Consider the following 17853-nt stretch of genomic DNA (forward strand, 5'->3'; position numbering starts at 1 on the left):
GTTCTTTCCCTCCCCTACGGTCACGAGCTCTGGGTATTGACTGAAAGAATAAGATCACAGATGTAAGTGACGGAAATGAGTTTCCTCCGAAGGGTGTCTGTGCACACCCTTAAAGACAGGGTGAGGAGCCCAGAGTAGAACAGCTACTCCTGCACATATAAAGGGGTGAGTTGAGGTGGTATGAGTATCTGGCCAGCGTGCCTCATAGGTGAAGTGTTTCTGGCATGTAATGTGAGCCCCTATGACAAACCCAGGACATAGTGGCAAGATTACATCTCTGGGCTGACTGCTCTTGTGTTTATTTCAGTTATTTTATATTATACTGATTGATTTCGTCATATAAATTCAATACTACCCCTACTAATACTATTAAATTATTATTATGATTATCCTTTTATGATTCCTTCTTGCAGTAAATAATTAAGGGACCTCAATAAATTGTCCGAGTATGTAAAATATGTTGGTAGGATGAAGGTTAATGTAGTAGCTCTTCTCCATTCTTACTGAACAAAACATTTGAAGCTCTCACAAATTCATACAGTGATTTTAATACTAAACTACTGCAGTCCTTTCCCTCCCACACACACTCACACTGCTTTGTCTGCAGCAGCTGTGTTGCTTTCAGTCTGTGTTTAACAACTTCATGTTTTTCCCAATATTATCTTCCTTTGCAAAATCAGCCAGTCTGTTACCAGAATGATTATCCATAGTTGTGATCGTTTAGATGCTGGCAACACCACTCCTTTCATGTGAATGCCCAGGAGAAATCCTGAGTTAACTTCCCAAGTTGATAACCAGCTTAGTGTGACTACTTATCCTAATTGCCTGTTTTAGGGTAGGGGTATCCAGATGATGGAAAGATACCTGCATATTTGGGTAGAGTAATAAGTGCGTATATTAAAGTGCCCCTTGTAAATTATTATATGGCAAATATTAATGCAATTAGAACTTCTGAACATGAGAGTTGCATTAGAGTAATGGTGAGAGGTCTCCTACAGCAACAATTTTCATTCTGTTGCATGTGGAGTTTGTCTGTGATTCATAGGTAGAAAGTACAAAATGCAAACTTCTTCATATTTTGGATATCAGTTGCAGTGTATCCCAGAGGATGTTTGCTGTTTTGTTTTGTTTTTAAGACTATAGCAATCAATCATTTGTCAGTAAGATGTCTTTATTTTTTTATAGTTTCTTATAGGAAGGAAATTGAAACTCAAGTAACCACTGGTTACAAGCAAGGCATACAGAAAAATGATTCTGAACATGCAACACATCAAACCCAGAAGCAGATGAGCTACAGCAATAGAAGACCATATCAGGGCCCTATAATATGAACTGAGTTCAGGATATCCAGGGTCTTTCCTTTACCTGGATTCACTTACCCGATCGCAGGTGTTTAGGAAAACGGGCACGCAAAGTTGGTTATGAACTCACTAAGTTAACAGTGCCATCCATACATGACTGATATGTCACTGGCAGCATGTGACCAACCTAAAAAGGGTGTTTCATGGATCACGTGACTTACTCCATTATCAAATGGTTATAAAATAAAAGTCTATAAAGAACATAAAACACATACCAGTAAAAAGCAACACTGATGTTAAAAGGAAAAGAGATGAACACGGTAACATTGCTAAAATATGCTGCAGCGGTAAAATAAACATTTTAATTCCAGATAATTATTTTTTCTTTGTGCTCTGTTCCATCACACTGCTTAAGTTGTTCTGAAGTGGGGAAACCTGATTTTCTTAGTTTTTGGTTGTTTTACCACAACCTGGTATCAACATACAGACTATACAAATATATAATGATACGGCATACATTTGGTATCACATACTTTTGGTATCAAATGTATGCCATACCACAACCAGCAATGTTTGAATCACACTAGTTTAAGGATGAAACAACTACCAGTAATCTAACAGAGCTAACGGGGAGTTACTTGTTGCAACTGTGATGAGCTGAAAAGCATCTGTGATTGGATGCCACAGAAGATGGAGGCAGATGAACTACACCGGCAGCAGACCACATCGAGTTTCATTCCAAGAAAAACAAATACAAATCCGAGGTTGCAGTGGGCACAGGCTCAATAAAAGAATACAGCAGTAAACTGAAAAAATAAAATAAAAACCTGACCATAATGAAGATCAACATATTATGTAGACCCAACTTGCCTTGTCTCAACATGCTGGTAGTGGAATAATGTGAGGAAGACTTTCTTTGTACATTCCGCTTCCCTTTACAGCCACACTTTACCCCTATTTCAGTGGCTACCTTCAGTGCTATGCTGCACCATGTAATAATGCAGAAGTAATTTCGACACTGATTTTATGATAAAGACAGTAAGTTCACTGAACATCAGTGGCATTCCCATTCACCAGAGCATCACAGCACCTTTGGGATGTGATAGAACTCTTTTTTTTTTTTGCTTGAGTTTGCAGCTGACAATAGATTTGCAGATAGTATGTGGCACATTTATGTTAACATGGATCAGAGTCTCAAAGGAATGTTTTCAACATCTTTTTGAATGCGGTGAATGTGGTGGCGACTTAAAAAATTAAGGAGGAGGATTCTGACAGCATAAGAAGATGAACGTGACAGAGCAGACTGAACTGGAAAAAAAAAAAACTACCCAAAACAGGAAAACATCAAAGAAAAAGAAATCATAACGAAAACATAATTCTTGCTGAACTTATGCCAAACTGTCATATGTCACATGAAGTTGAAGACATGGAACACAGTATTGTGTAAAGTTTCTCTTACAATAAATTAGGTTTGGGCATCATAACCAGAGATTATGACTTTCCCTCTGGGAGGCTGGCGAGCTGTGAGGGAAGTCTGCTTTTCTGTCATGTTTCCTTTCCTAATGTGAAAATAGGCCACTTTTATCAGACACTGTAATGATCAAAAAAGAATAATTTTCATTGTAATGCATACTGGTTGATGCAATATTAATGAGCCATGATGGAATTTCATACTGATTTTGACATCTGACAAAAACATAAAGTGTAAATGAAACTATAGCTGCATAAACATACTTTAGATAGATATTTAAAGAGTCTGTCTATATGCATAATTAAAAGAAAATTCACAAGTGAATTTTGCACTTTGGATGCACAAAGTTAGTTGGGCTACAAAGACAGCTGAGTGGGAAAAGAGCTAAGGTCATGCACGGATCAGAGGAGCAGTGGACAGACACATATAGTCAGTGGCAAGTCAGAACTCATCGGATGCAGTGAAGACCGGTGCACAGAGCAAAGCCTTATTGAGCAGTCACATGGAGAATGGAGATGTAGGGTAGTGTTAGATCACACAGTGCACTTATAGTGCTTCAGTAAGTGAATCTGTCAACATATCATCAGTTACTGATAGTCAGGCTTGAGATCATTACCATCCTACTTTAAATGTCTTTACCAGATGCAAGTTGCTCTTTCACAAATGTGAGAGTGGTAAAGAAGATATTTTCCTAATTTAGTTAATGTCATCATCATTTTCATGCTGTACTAGTGAACATTTTAAAGGGCTATTTGTGTGACAGACTATAACCCTCTCAGAGAAGTCTAACAAAACACTGACAAAACATGAATATAAATTAAAAAGGCCGTCTCCAGATTGTTTTTGCAGAGGCATATTTCAATTGGCATTCCTTGGATCACTGCTAATGTGATGTGACCACAAAATTGTTCATTTGTTTGTTTTTTGTTTTTGCCATGATGACACAGCACGAACCTCCAGGGGCTTTACTTCTATCAACAGAAACCTGCATCATCGCCCGTCATAACATGTTTAGAAAGTAATTAGTCAAGTAGCCTCTGATCTCTAACTGTCAGGCAGTAGCAAGAGTTTAATTTTCTAATCTGGCAGTCATGCTATCGGATTTGCAGGAAAATAATCTAGTGTTTATTGAATGCACTGAAAAAAAATGGTGCTTAAATGAAGGTTTAAACACCAAAACTTCTCAAAGGACCAAGCAACTCTTTAAGAGCTCTTGGTCAAGGTACTTGCTGACCAAGAGTTCTCATCTAATTGTTATAATACAGGAAACAAGGATAATAATGATGACTGTGCAGAGACAGACTGAGCATCTAAATACAATTCACATAAATGAACAAATGGATACAACATAAGCAGATGAATGGATTTGGAATGGAGGTAGGAATGGATAGAAAACAGAACAGACAGATGGAAGTAAATTATTATTCTCTGACCCGCAGATGGTCTTCGCTGTGGTGTGATGACAGCCAATCCACAGACAGATCTGCTGAGCATGACTTCCTGTGAACAAAGCGTTTATTGTAGATGTAGCAGTTTCAATCTGGGTAATTTACTCAGCCTACTCAATCATATTTTAAATTCTGTCATGAATTGAAAACACGCCTTTCCTCTGCCTGAAAGATCTATGAAAGGATGTTAGGGTTATCCACTGAGTATTTACTGTTACATTTCAAATGTCTGTTGATAAGTTAGAACAACAGCACTGTGTCGAGACACTTGCCATCTCTTTATATTTTTCTTCTAGGGAGCCAGAGTTTGTTATTTAAAGTGGTCTTGACCAATAGTTCTCCAGGCTCTCTAGAGGTCTTTCAAAGTTTTTCTTTGAACATTGGCTGCTTTTTAACGCACTTTGAGTCGAGCCTTTGTACTGGGCCATTTTACAAGAAATAACTGACCTATAACTCCTTTGAGTATTAAAAAGTCACCTAACCCAAGGGATGAACAAGGGTTGTCTCTACATGTTGCAGACAACTTAGCAAAAGCCACTTTGGTACTACCACCTTGTTGCAGAAATATGTTTGTACTGGACCGGACACAAGCTTTTTAAATATGTTAAAAGGCTGATAGGCCAGTGTGAAAGTGGACCCAAAATCAGACCCAATACACGGCCGATTCCAACTGATTTTATTAAACACAGGGATAATCAATAGCAGAACGTAGCACAGAGGGAACTTCACAGAGCCTGGATCCACTGCAACGGAAAGAGCGGTATTATCTAAAGTACAGGAGATTTCAGGTGACTTTTTTAACTAGGTGAGTAAAGAAGGTTGCTTACTTGGCAGGCTGGCAAGTAGAGGCTGTTGAGGGAGAGGTGACTCTCCAGGGGCAGTGGCGAAGTGAGCAGCAGGTGAAGGAAGACGTCAGACATTATTTCCTGAAGCGTTGGATGGTTGTGGTGAGCAGGAGGGCAGGCAGGTGAATTTCCATATTTTTGACAGGAGGTCGAGTGAACGGTGCGACGGCAGCTGGGAGGAAGATTCAGGCAGGCAGTGAATTGGGGCAAGGGACCGGTGACAGAAGAAATCCAGGTAAGAATGGAGGTAAGTGTATAATGATCCGGAGGTGCAGGAAGCTAAAGACACAAGCACGCAACATTAAACAAGGGAACACTTGGCGCAAAGAAAACTTGGAGATCGATTTACAGATTTACTGTTTAGCTGACAATCTAGTAAAGACGGGGGTCTGGATTAGTCCTTAAGACTGCTACACTGATTGCCGATAATTAGCTGCAGGTGGAGAGAAGTAGAGACCCAGGATTTAGGAAAAACCACCCAGATGAACTTGAATTGGCCCAGTTTGCAATATAATTGAAGCAGCTTGGAATCATCTTGAGAGAGAATGGAACAAAAGGCAGCCAACATCCAAAGAGTCCTTCGAGAAGCCTAGAAAACTATTCATGAAGATTAATTAAGAAATAACATGAAAGCCTTCGAGAGTTCAGGCAGTATTGAAGAAGGTGGTCATACAGGCTATTGACTTTTAATGCTTCGAATTTACAATTTCTTTGTTTCTAGCACTACATAAAGAAACGAGTGGTGACTTGAGACTATTGCACTGCAGTGAAGCCTCTTCAATAACTATGACTTTGTGACTTTAAAAAAATCCTTCTGCCCTCTGGCTACAGTGCAACTGAATGCCCCAATACTGTGTGCCAGTTATCACCTGTAACAGTATGTGGGGATTATCACCTGATGGTTCAGCAGGAAGTACCTCTAAACCCCCTTTGAGACTTACATGACCCTTACAAGTGTTGTACAGAGCAGAAAAAAATAATAACTCACTTTACACAGAATGCAGCAAGCAGAAATTCATGACTGTGGGGCTGGGTGTGTGGATTAGAGAGAAAGACGACGAAGGTCACAGGTGGAGAGCACTGAGGCAAGTCAGTGTACTTGAAGTAACATGAAGAGGAAAACTATAGCGTTAAGATGAGCGAGTTGACACCAACAACTTGAAACACTTCTTCACGGAGCAGTCTATCTCACATCCATCAGTATTTTTTTTCTTTTTAAAGTCTCCTATAGTTTTCCTAGTTTTAAATCTAAAGACCTCTGACCTTGAGTGCAGAAGTAACGAAAGCATGGAGTGCCAAGAATGACCTTAGCACCTCACTGCATGTTGAGTGTGTGTGGACAGAGTATATAGGAAAAAATAGAGATTGGATGCTTGTTCCTACCAGTAGGTGCACAATGTCTGTCATGATGTGACTGAAACAACAATGAACTTTTATCAAGAAATCATATCATGATGATTATTTAACTTACAGGTTGTGTTTCACTTGAGTATGAATGTGATTATGACGGTTTCTGAGCGTGTCAGAGTGACTGTAAAAGAAAACAGCACTTTTGACAAAGAAGAAGAAGCATGGTATATGGACAAAAGTACTGAGCCACATGCACATTATAGCTCTAGATGTGCTGAGCTATTGAAACCCATGCAACGAACCTTACCCTTTAACTTTGGCTGAATCGCTGTCGATTCTAAGTGCTTCCAAGTTGATTGTAGAATTTCACAAACTGTACTCCAGTGAGCTCTTTAGAGTGACCCGTTCTTTCATAAATGTTTGTAAAGGCAAAATGCATGGCTAGGTTATTGGTTTTATACACATGTAGCATTAGTAATGAAAACACCTAAATTCAGATATTAAGTGGTGTTGTCCAAAACTCATGTCCATATAATGTATGCAAATAAATAAATAATACAAGGGTATGAAGGGTAAACAAACAGCCTTTGAAGCTATATTTTATTTAGATCTAAAATTCTTTAATCTCTGAACCTGAATAGCGTTGTAAAAGCTACAACAACTTGACCTTAGAGATACATAGATTTTGCATAATAAAGTCAGAAATGGTGACAAAACTAAAACAATAAAAACTCTTGCAGTTTCAGAAGTATGGGAGATTTTCAAACTGCACCAAATAAAGTAGGTCTTCTGGACCAAAAAAACAAAAACAAAACACCTTTATATGTCAAACTGTGATTACCAAACATTAGGTGTTATATTACATCAGAAAGACAAGGTTCTTCATGTTCTTGTTGATTATTACAGTTACTTTGTCCTTATATTTGAACGGTGTTATGCATAGTCAAATTTGTATTTATGCGTACTGGGCGTTCAAGGTCCCAATTAAAGAGGAGAGGACAGAGTCTTGTCTCTTGCAGACTCACTTTGCAATTTAAGTAGATAAGAGTGCTTTGTTGTTCACGGCTGGTCCGTGTGGTGAAAGATTAAAGCGCAACAGTGGACATACAAGCAAGTCAAAGACAGGTAAATGGAAACTATTGGATTAATTTATTGTACAAAATATAATATAGCTAAACACTTAATAGCGGAAAGGTTAGTGTTAATGTGACAGTTACTATGGCAACGTTTCATTGAGGGAATAAAATCTCAAATGCAAATGTTTTATAGAGATATCTTTAAACATTTTTGAGCATTTTAACTAATTAGGTTATCAAATCTAAGCCCAAGGTTCACTAGCAATTTCAACAGGTTTATTTATTTATATATTAAGCTCAATTGCTACGGCTACTGTTTTAAACAAATAACACAATAATTGTCAAAAAGTCAACATAAAAAGATTTGATATGTCTTGTAATCTGTCTGTTTTTACTGATATGAGTCAGTCATGGAAAAAAAGGCCTCTTAGTCCACAGAAAACCACAAAAATTTCCTTTTTAAAACAGAAATCACTCTACATCTATTAGAGTGGTTGTTGCATTGCTGATGTTTGAATATCAGGCATAGGGAAAAATGTAGTTCACTTGTCTGCTTGCTGAATCTCCACAGACAATTAGGTCTGCCTCCTTAACCCTAAACCGATTTTATCAGAATATTAATTTCCATATGACTTGATATAGTGTCAGTGCAGGAGAAACTTCTGGCTGAACTTGCTGTCATTCTTGTACTGGGTTGGGATTTGGGGCTTTGAATTTCTAAATTTAATTGTTAAGGCTAGAAGTAACTCTGCTCAGCTTGTTCCCTTTTTGCATATGCTCTGCTGCCCTCAACTTTTCTAGACATTAGTTGAATGAGCTGTATGTAAGAATGCACATGTCTAAATCAGAATGACTCGACAGTGAGCTAACTTTACCCTGCAAGCTTCCTAGTAATCCAGTTTTACGCATTGAACTCTAGACAACTTCACAAGAATCAGGTTAGGTCATAAGTTGCCCTTTCTCCAAAGAACCACTTGTCAATACTGCAAATACACATGTATAGAATGAATATCTTGTTTAGTGTCACTAATTGCTAATTGCTTGTTCGGTGGCCAATTGCATTATGAGGTTACACTATAAGTAGGAGCTTCCATCTAAACATCTGTCATCTTGCTCTCCTGTTGCTGTAAACATCCAGGTCTCCTTCCACCCAGCTTCCATAACTATCACCTTTTAGGAGTCTCAGTTGCCTTGTCTGAATTGGTTTTATTGTTGCTGATTGATTGCTACTTGTACTTTTGTAGAAATTGCCTGTGGACTCTTACTTTCTCAGAAGCTTCTCTCCATGGATGGCTGATGTGTCATTTATTCTTTTATTCTTTTCATTTATTCTTTTATGCTGCATGTTATTGGACTCTGTAGTAAGCAGGTGTTCTGAGCACTGTGTTGGCTGCTTCTTTTAGAAACAGGCAACGCCATTTGATCAGTATCTAACTTTAGCTTCTTGCGAACTTGGATTTATTTCTGTTATCATCTTTTACTGTTAACGTTATTTTTATTGTGCATGGGTCTGGGTTGTTGGCTAATAGCTTTACAGCAGAGCTGCTATGCTAGTCTGGCCTAAAGAAGTGTTCCTGCTTTGTTTCTTTCCTTTATCTTTTTGTTTTGCTACTTTTTTGATGTTTTTATTTTGTTGCTGGCTTTGCTGCTTTTTTCTTTAGGGTAACTTTCTAGGTCGTATCTTAAAATAAAAATGTGTCCATTCCAATGAATGGTTGGACACTAGTATCTGTTATAATCAGTCCTCTATCTTAGCCACAACTGTCTGAGATTTTCTGTGGTGACCCAGAAAGTTTTATTATATTTTATTTAACCTGTCAGCTCTTCAAAATCATTTTTTAAAACAGTATGTGTGGAATATGAAAAGCTGTTAATGCCTTTAATCTATTAAATTGTTACTTTTTTTAGAGAAGCTGATGTGTGGTTGTTAACCACGTCACACAACAAGTAATTGGTTTATTTGCTTGAAATTGAAGGTCATTTAATTTACATTTTGTTTCTGAGTGACTGTTTTAATTTTTAATTTTATTTTCCTTTCTTTTTTTTAACTATGGGAAGGAGGCCCTGTTTATAGCTGTGAATCACCAGTGTGTTTCTGCAGTACGGTTAACTACAGAAAGGGTGATGGTTTTTCTTATGTTTTGAATATAATTTTTTATAATAACGTATGTATTTTGTTTTATTTTAAAGCCAAGAGCCTCAAGTAGAGGTGACAATGTGCCTTGATGGGATGATCTACTTCTGCGTGCTGTGATTGTTTATGCACCCTCTGGTTTGAGCTTAATCTTAGTGTGTAGTGGTGAAATGCACTTATGATTGATGGCTCTTTTATATGATGTTTCTTAACTAGCTGTTAAAATCACTGTAACCTGTTAGTGTGTGTAATGACCAATGAGCCCATGTTACTGTATAATCACTAGATGGGTAAGCCTACTTTTTACAGTGAAATATTTTAGGATGTATGTCAGAGAAGTGGCCGGCATGTCACAATAAAATGTTCACAGAAGTAATGTAGTTAAATTTTTTTATATGCCCTTTCTTGGTTTGATGCATGACTATCCACAGAAATGGCATACAGATACTGTTACAGAAAGACCAGATTAAAACTTGCATAGTTCCTTACTGACAAAAGTTGACAAAAAAGGATCAATAAAGGAATCTTAAAATTTATATCAAGATTTCACAAATCGAACCTGGCTTGTTCATTATAGCTTGTGAACGGGATTTATTTCTTCTACTTGCCTCGGGTCATTGATTAACTGATGATGATTCTGTGCACCTGTGTTAAGTTTTGCAGATGTACGTATGCCTTGATTGTTCTTGTTTTCCATTTTGTTCTGTAACAGTATAATAGTGCCTTCTTTTTATCATTACAATGCCATCCACGACAGATTAGAGTACAAAATCATGGAGCAAAAATGAGTCCAAAACATAAAGAATGTAAGAATGTCTGCATGCTGACTCTGCTGCAGCTCCCAACCATATAAATTTATTAACACACCACTTGGACTTGAGGATTATTGGATTGATGAAGATGTGTAAATCAATGTCAGGGCTACACTTAAGGCACAGCACTGTGGAGATTCCTCAGACTATTCTGGAGTAGTTTGTTTTTCAAACTGAGGCGAGTATTCACAAGAAAGGTAAAATGGAACATGTAAATGTCACACTTTTGCACACTGTACAAAATCTAGACCTATATTGTGAATATGCGTGCATGGATAAAATATTTCTACACTCTAAAAAATATTTTGTTGGCTTAACTTAAAAAAATTGAGGTAACAATTTCCACTTAGCTTTTTAAGTTACAAATTTTGCATATTATTAAGTAAATCCAGCAAGAAATTTTTAGGTTTGGCTAACTCAACTTGTTTAACAAACCAACATGATTTACCTTGACCTCCACAAGCATAATTAAGTTTATGCAACCTAATATTAATTTAAAATTTCTGGTAAAATTAAGTTGAGAAATTACATTAGTTGAGTTACACCAACGAACTTTTTTACATGTATCCTACTCACAATTATCCATGCCAATTAGTTTAGGTTTCTATAGTAGCTTTTCTAAAAATCACACAAAGCCATTTCACTTATTCCAATTGATTATTTTATTACAAAACATTTTCAAAGTAATACACTTCTGTGTCAATACAACATAAATGAGACATTACAGCAGCCCTTTAATTATAAATGACTAAAAAAAAAAAGTACTTCATGTACATTAACATTAACTTCAATTGGTATCAACTTGTTCAACTTGTCGCAGAATCAAGGAAATGACAAAAGATTTTAATGTTCAACAACAGAACAATCCAAAGCTAAGATTATATGTATTACAAACTTTTCTCAAAACTACACTCATCTAGGACTGCATACAAAAACGTAACAGGCACATCGGAATACTACAGTCCAATTCACATTCGTTTCATGACAGAAGTTTGCACTTAACAGACATTACCCGTGGACTGGTTTAAGCCCATCAAGTTCCAGAAATACCTCTAGAGTGTTCTTTACTTGTTTTGGGTAGCTCAGATTGAGAGTGTATATAAGCCCCATCATTAAGGCACACACTCTGGGCACATCAAGGTCTTCCAGGACTGCTGTTCCTTCAATCACAATTTTAGCGACAGCTGGGAGAGACACTGCTGCTCGTCTGGTGTCTACAATCTTTACCACTTCTTCTGGGAACTGTTGTTCACCATCCTGGCAAGTAGGTAGTTTAAATGGAAACATGTCAGCATTTTATGTGCCATTTAAAAATAAAACACAAAAGAATGCGAGATTCACCTACCAGCTGTTCTCTGAAGAGATCCTCTTCCTTCTCTTTCAGATACACCTTCAGGCAACGGATTGCGACCTCTCTCTTCATTTCCACCGAACTCTGGAGAATAAAAAAAGCAAAACAAAACTTAAACTTACAGTTTATTAGGTGAAAAGCCAAAACTATTACATTTATGTGACTTGCATTGTGCCAAATATTGATTTTAAATATGTTTTTAAAAGAAATAAAGATTTAATCTTTGTAACTTCAATTTAAACTGTTACACACTGGCCTGCTTTAAATGCCCACTTTGCTAGCAATAGGATAAAGTGACTAAAAGTAAATGTAACCTAAATTTCATCAACAGCACAATTGTGCTTTTGATGAATAGGACCTGAATCAGAGAATGACATGAACTATAACTGTAACTGTAACAACTAATTCATCAATACACCTGCGAGGTACATTAAATATACTTTCCAGTTTTAGTAGTAGGTGGGCTAAATGTTTCTCAATTAAATTAGGCAATTCCCCAATTTCTTCATCCTCTTCATTTGCTACATCTTCACACAATGGATTTTCATTATGTTCCTCAAGAGGATCATCTCCTGCATTTAAACGACTGACACACCTCTGTATCAGCTCAGGCTTGAAGTCATCCAATGAGTGAGGAGTGTGTTTTCGGTTCCTATGAGAAGCACATGTTCAAATGAGCAGTAACAATCCCAGTACAGGCAAGGTATAAACAGTCCACCATGGCTATGTTTAAGCCTGTAATGCTTTAAGAGCTCATTCCTTCTTGATGTTTCAAACTTGCAAATTTTGCAAGTCCAATGCATTTTGAAATTTACTGCGACCTTTTGTAATGCAAAGAATTATTGAAGCTTTTGAGTTAACAAGCTATTTTAAGTATAAAACCTTCTCTAAAACACTACAATGCAACACTGAAAAAGATTAATCATAAAGACTGAACAAAATTGAATTTTAAAATTGACATCTACAGACTGCAGTTTAAACTTGTAATAAGGTGTCAAATCCAAATGTGCAAGAGAAATTTCTTTTAAACTATTTAAATACCACTGTGGACATGCCACAATCCCACACTTTACATTATGCTTACAATTACAGAAAGCAAATGCAAGTCGTATGCACGCACACACACACACACACACACACACACACAATATTGTTTTTTGTTTTTTTTTTTTGCTAGGTCAACCAACTTTAATCTCAGGCAGAATTCCCAGTCGAGCTTAGAACATCAACACAATTGATAGAAATACTTTTAGTCAGGGATAAATTCACCACATTTGACTCTGTCAGTAATTAGTTACCTCACCCGAGACCATCTTGTGGAAACACGAATTTACTCTGACACCATGATAAAAATGCAGGCAGCTACTGACCGGTTAATTTGAACATATACGGGTTCAAATTGAACATGCTCTGCTGTCGGCATAGTCTATCAGCTAACCAAATGTACCCTGACAAGTGACATGTTTTAATTGTATCTGTACTCTTTTATTTGTGAGGAACGTTTGCTAGCTAAAAGAAACGGCTAGCTAAACTTAAAAAAACAACAACAACTCTACTCTGCTAAATTACGATTAAAACCATCAAATTTCAGTTTTTTTTAATATGACATTTTAGAGTGTACAAATATAACTTGTAATTCATCTATTTAGAATTCAGTACTTACTTAACTCACCGAACACAGTCGAGGGCAAACACACCTCTTCTCCCACGAAGCCACAAGAATCCAGAAACTGTTGCGCACGATACGAACATATGCTACGGGGTTGCCCTCGTCTGTCTGAATGGTCTCAATTCAAACAGGAAGGATGTTGAAACTCATTTTTACATGTTACACAAACTTAATATTTTCTGTTGTTGATTGATGACAAAAGTATTTTATTCAATATACTCAAACATTTAAGTTAAGGAACTGTTTTTTAATTTTTGTGTTGCACTGACTTCTAACATTGATTATTCAACTCACTGAAACGTGTACATGTAGGCAACTTACTTTTTTTAGCAGAAAAATGCTTTTTTGTTAAGTTCTACCTACAAACACCATGAATATTTTTTAGAGTGTAGTTTTACTTACTTTGGCTTCCATAAACACAAAAAAACTGTATAAACCATGTAAATCTGGGCCTAGATCAACTTAAAGAACATCAAAAACAAAAGCCACAACATCAGAAACAGCAAATCCAATAGCTGTCTCATTAGGCTGGTTGCTATTGATGTATAAGCTCCCTTCAGCAAACAACATGAAGCTCCCACTGTTCCTCAGAGTCGATGAGTCAGAGTTGCACTATGCATGGGCAGCAGTACTCACTGGTATTGTATCAGAGCTGTCTATCAATATTCTTTTCATGCTCATGATCAAAACAGAGGACTAGACATTTGCATGCTCAACATTTACTTGTAGCTATGTGCCTTGCTGCAAGATATGTAACTGACTACAACTGTAGTTACAGTAGCAGCTCAGTGAAACTGTCGTTGGAAGGAACATCCTCTAGTATAGAAAAAAATCAAACTTTTTATATGATGCAGCGACACTAAAATAAGATTAGTCTTCATTTTTAGGGAAAAGATGGGGAGAAATCAGTCTTAGCAGTGGCCACATAAACTGCAGCTGCAGCAATATTGAAAATTAACATCTACGTTAACATCAATATTGAATTAACATCTACGTAAACCTGGAGGCCACAGCATCCCACTCTCTTTGTGACGTGATCAGGATGCAGCTCAGAGCAGACTGCAAAAAGACACCTAGCCGGTTTTCTCTAACATAAGCAATGTTCAATTCCTATACTAAATTATTTATTTTAGTATTTAAATTTTTGTTGTTGTTTGTTTTGTTGAGCAATCTTGTGTTGCCAAATGAGAGTTAAATGATCTCTTATGATTCTCCACAAGAGTCCGAGACATGACAATGAAATGTGGCAGTGATATTGTCAGGTTATAGTAATTTCAATGTCATCCATTGAGAGAGAGAGAGAGAGATATGGGCTGTATGTCGTGCAGTTAAATAGTGAGCAGATTCTTTAGCACAACCACTGCAGTACCTACATGTTTAACAAAACACTAAAGCAGTGGTTTAAAATTATACATGAGGAAAGCTTTTCTCATTTGCAACTCTGAGTTGTTTCATTAAAAAACTAATATTTAGCTTAAATGACATTATTTGAGAGTATGGGTATAATTAGGGGTGGGCGATATAAACGATATATGATAGAAACGATATAAATTTGGCCAACGATAGAGATTTTGACTATATCGCTCTATCGTGATAGCGCATGTTGATGATGTCATCAAGCTGCGCCTGTTTTGGTCGAAAGCATCACAGCGGCTACAACCATTATCATCTGCAAATTATGCCAGGTGACAGTCATAGCAAAGAGATGAAGCACTTTTGAAATATGGGGAAAGCCAAAAACTGCGCTACCTCCACTTCCATAACGTTGATTCATTAATGTTGAATTCTCTTGCAGGAGTTCTATTCCCATGTTGTTGCAGTGTATTTATAACTAACCTCGTATTGTGGATGAATAATCTCAGTTGTTCTCCTGACTGAAGTTTGGCCCGTGTACAGCATCCTGCTATGAGATTTCATTTGTCCCTGACCACCAGAATCCCTCACGTTAACTTTTATCGAGTGGAAAAAAAGTTGGCATTCATCCTCCAGCTTCACTGTGCTAATGTTATGCTAACATAGCTGTGTCGCTAGCAATCATGTAGCACAACATTATATACCAGGCAGTCCAACTTCAGTAACCCTGCAAACGTCACTGCTGTTTAGTTTTCTGTCTTCATTTATGTCGGAAGTGGTAGCAGAGCTGTACGTTTTAATTAGTTTCAAAAATATCTCAGTCAGAACATGGCATGTCATGTTTAGGTGGAAACTAGCGGGCTAACTTCCTGTTAATTTCTAACTCCGTTACATTTAATACATTTTTCATGGATGCCTGGATGTTAAACTTAATTGTTACACCTGTTAAAGCAGCAACACTGATGATTTTATTAAAGATGAAAGAATTTAGACCGTTTTCAACTCTCAGTGTTCGTTTGACTTTGGGACCTGAAGCAGATGGAGTTTTGGACCCAGATTACTCCGCGAAGCTCCTCACTACGGCAGCCATGATGCTCTGACAATCCATCAAAACATTTTTTAACAGATTTCTGCACGCCAAAATCGGTTCGAGGTCAGTAAGCACAACCAGAATTCATACATAAGGCACACTCGATTTTTGAGAAAATTAAAGGATTTTAAGTGTGCCTTAAAGTATGGAAAATACATTATACAGAAGAAAAGAATATATCGCGATATATATCGTTACTGCACGTGCTTCAAATTATATCGCGATATGGATTTTAGGCCATATCGCCCAGCCCTAGATATAATATTAGTAATTATTCCCGAGGCAATGGAGAGATTTCCACCTTAAAAGCAGCAACCTATATACCAGATAAGTTTAGAGGCACCAGCTGTCACATTTCTCCTCTGCCTTGGATTGTAGTGTGAAGTGCATGGCATTGGCTGTGCCACACAAGAGAGAATAATGATAGGGAATGTCAGCTGTGATCACAGTGCAATTTTAGTGACAAGGATTACAAAGACTTTGATGCATGATCACTGCTCTTTTCAAGACTTTGCCAAACCATTTGATTCACAAATGCTATTCAAAACATTTGCAATCTCACAGCAGAAATGATGACCGCTGTTACTTTGATATAAATCCCTCAACTTGAAAAGAGACGTCTTAAAGATTTATACTGGGATTAGTTTGAAATATATGATGTGTATGCATTGGTTTCACTTCAATTAAAATATATTTATGCATTTTAGCAATATTCTATAATACTACAGTTTATGACACTAATTGCAACCCTGCACTGCTCTCACAGATCACTTGTGTGGAACGCAGCATTGTCAGATGTGTCCCTGCAGTGAGAATATGTCAAGCTTTATTTCTTTAATAGTACTCTGAATGTCTGTATGCTCAACCATCTTAGCAAGGTCTTCTATCACCCATCACTCTCTAATTATCTCCTCTTAATATTATTCCCACAGTTATACGATTGAAGTTCAACTGTTCTGTAAAGTTGTAAAAACAATAGACAAATGTTGGAAGATAGTGATAATACAGAGAGATATAAAAACACAAAAAGTGTGTGTGTTTTAATTTTAACAAGTGGGTAATGAAACTGATGAATTGAAATTAGTTTTAAAAAAGGAAAAAATAATGTTTTGTTGTGCATTAAAAATTTCATATTTGACAATTCTGTCTTTTTAATAGTCAGGTGTCCATAGAAAAGATATGGTTTTTGCTCTGCTTGTAATCATTTCTTTTGTACTCATCAAATGAAGGTAAAATCAGGACACGCAAGCCTGAGTTAACCAAATCAAGACACTATTTTTCTAAAGCACAATAAAAATGACCACGTTTCCTGGTAGTGTCACTTTAGGGTCACATCACAACAGAGTGGGTAATTTTCCAAGTGTTGAACTTAAATTATACCCACTTTTATTTGACTAACAATAAGATTCACAGTTTGTGAATCTTAAAATGTATTTTTACACAAGCATGGTTGATTAGTGCTCCATTGTGATATCTGCTGCTCAGTTTGGGTAAACTTGAAAGAACATGCTCATCATAGGTTCAGTTGGTTCAGGTCAAAAAGTGACGAAGCAGTGTTCCAAATAAGTTATAAATAGCACCTGGGAGCGCTGCATGAAAAATGGTAGGCTGTGATTACTAGTCCACATTTTTCCCTCTGTCTGTCACTCTTGTAAGCTCAGACACACACACACACACACACACACACACACACACACACACACACACACACACACACACATATATGCATACAATTTCACTGGTGAATGCTGGTCCTCTTATGCCTTGGCTGGTTTGAATTACTGAGCTATGCTGAAATCTACATCTTTCAATATGCATTAACACAAAGCCATCAAAAGTCAGAAACACACTGGTTCCTGTAGTATTGCTTTAAAATTCCTTGGATACATCTACAATTATTCAATCTTGGCTGTGCTGCTGAAAAGACCACTACCAATCATTCCACCACTGCTA

At 37.0% G+C, this 17853-nt stretch overlaps 1 long non-coding RNA gene across 2 annotated transcripts; it reads right to left on the reverse strand.

Moving 5' to 3' along the window:
• Nucleotides 1-11555: 11555 nt before the first annotated feature.
• On the reverse strand, nt 11556-13651 carry LOC112435354 (uncharacterized). 2 transcript variants are annotated; one of them, XR_003024563.2, is made up of 4 exons: nt 13461-13651; nt 12384-12440; nt 11783-11872; nt 11556-11694 (listed from the first exon to the last, which is right to left on the reverse strand). It is a non-coding gene; the product is annotated as an uncharacterized LOC112435354 (long non-coding RNA). The 2 variants fall into 2 exon arrangements; XR_003024564.2 differs by having other exon boundaries at nt 13452-13651.
• Nucleotides 13652-17853: the final 4202 nt, after the last annotated feature.

Source organism: Maylandia zebra, linkage group LG2, assembly GCF_041146795.1.
Source record: "Maylandia zebra isolate NMK-2024a linkage group LG2, Mzebra_GT3a, whole genome shotgun sequence".
Taxonomy (NCBI): Eukaryota; Metazoa; Chordata; class Actinopteri; order Cichliformes; family Cichlidae; genus Maylandia; species Maylandia zebra.